The sequence below is a fragment of the Apium graveolens genome, chromosome 2 (assembly GCF_009905375.1).
Source record: "Apium graveolens cultivar Ventura chromosome 2, ASM990537v1, whole genome shotgun sequence".
NCBI lineage: Eukaryota > Viridiplantae > Streptophyta > Magnoliopsida > Apiales > Apiaceae > Apium > Apium graveolens.
In genome coordinates this window covers 198,287,898-198,290,243 of record NC_133648.1, presented here as the reverse complement: position 1 = coordinate 198,290,243, position 2,346 = coordinate 198,287,898, and positions in this window count along the sequence as shown.

Genomic DNA, 2,346 nt, shown 5'->3' with positions numbered 1-2,346 from the left:
TATGGAAAAAAGTTAAGGACATTTGCTCTTACGGATGAGGAGGAATCTCCTAAAATGGATGCCTCAAAAAGGGGCAAAGGAAAGGCTCTCATCATAAAGTCTGATTCAGAGTCATCATATTCTGATGATGATGATTCAGAAACTGAAAGTTTACCTAAAATAGATGTTGATGAAGAGATGATGAAATTGTGTGCCCTTATGGTAAAGGGTATCACAAAGATAGCCTACAGGAAATTCATAAAAGGCAAGAAGTTTTCCAGGAAAAGTGGAAGTTCTGATAAGAAAGGTTTCAGGAAGTCTGAAGACAAAGGAGGAAAGTCTGATAGAGGAGACAACTCAAATGTCAAATGATACAATTGTGGTGAAAGAGGCCACATATCTTCTGACTACAAGAAAGGAAAAAGTAACAAAGGCAAGGCACTTGTCATAAAGAAGAAAAAATGGACAGACGCTTCAGATTCTGAACATGAGGTGAACTATGCCTTGATGGAAAATGCTGACAGCAGCCCTGAAACTACTGAATTGAAGGTACCTCAAACAACTTATGCCTTCCATACTGATGATATTACTGAGTTGAGATTATATCTTAAAACCATGTTCATTAGTTATAGAGATCAGACTTTAACATGTGAAAGATTAACATATAAAAATCTTGCTTATGAAAAGAGAAATGATTATTTAGAAAAGGAGTTAGTTTTTCTTCATCAAACTAAGAAAGAAAAAGATGGTGCTCTATATGTTAGAGATGAAGTGTTAAAATTGAATGAATCTCTAAAAGATGACTTAGAAAAGGAAAGAGAGATTATCAGAACTTGGATTAACTCTGGCAGAACAACTCAGAATTTATTAAGTAGTGGAAACTGGAAAGAGGGCTTAGGTTACGGAAATGATAAAAGTGAAAAAGGAACTAAACAAATTGAGCCAATTGTTGTTAAACAGACTGCTAAGCCAAATGTAAATCCTGTTAAGTTTGTAGCAAAAACTGTAAAGTCTGATTCTGAAAAGATGAAAGAGCCTATGACAGAAGTTAAGGAAAAGTCAACTTCTGACAAATTAAAACAGGATAAACCAGCTGAAGTCAACATAGGCTTAATGACAAAGAAGCAGCTTAAGCATAAGTTGAAAGAGATTAGGAATATCAACAAGGTAAAGAAATCTAGGAAAAATAGGAATGGAAAGGAAGGTGTGAACAAAAGCAATAATTATATGCCTGTTCCTAATGCTCCTAGAAAGAAATGTTATAACTATGGAAACTCTAACCATCTTGTTTCTTTTTGCAGGAAGAATAAAGATATAAACTCTTTACCTCCTAGATCAGGAGTTAAGAGTCAGTCTGTTAGGTTTAAACCACAAAATCCTTGTTTTCATTGTGGTAGTTTATGGCATTCCATTTATACTTGTAAGGAATATCATAGTCTGTACTATGATTATTATCAAATAAAACCTTCTTTGAAGAAAGTTACTTGAATTCCTTCTAGTGTAAAATTTGATGCAAAGTCTGATATAAATTCTGATAAACAGGATGTTAGCATAAACTCTGAAATTAAATCCGCTGCAAATGCTAACAAACTTAAAAAAACCAAAGGATCCAAGCAAGTCAGGGTCCTTAAAACTAACCATTAGTGGTCTTTGTGATTGCAGGGCAACAGGAAAAACATCCTAGTGCTGGACAGTGAATGTTCAGGACATATGACTGGAAATAAAGCCCTGCTATCAGACTTTGTGAAGTAAGCTGACCCGGGAGTTTCTTATGGAGATGGCAACATGGGAACAACTCTAGGATATGGCAATATCAATATTGGGAATGCCATCATTGAATCAGTAGCTCTTGTCTCAGGACTTAAACACAATCTGCTAAGTGTAAGTCAAATCTGTGACAGAGGTTATCATGTGGATTTCTTTGAAGAACACTATGGAGTTGTAAGCAATTCTACAGGCAAAGTGGTTCTGAAAGGTTACAGGCATGGTAATATTTATGAAGCCAGACTTTCAACAAGTTACGATGGTTCTGCAATCTGTCTGTTGAGTAGAACATCAATTGAAGAAAGCTGCAATTGGCACAAAAGACTCTCTCATTTAAATTTCAACAACATAAATGAGCTTGTAAAGAAAGATCTTGTGAGAGGACTGCCAAAATCAGTATTTGCTCCTGATGGCCTTTGTGATTCATATCAAAAGGCAAAACAAAGAAAATCTTCTTTCAAGAATAGAACTGGATCTTCAATTCTTGAGCCTTATCACCTACTGCATGTTGATCTATTTGGTCCAGTCAATGTCATGTCTATTGCAAAGAAGAAATATGCTATGGTTATAGTGGATGAGTTCACAAGGTACACTTGGGTGTAT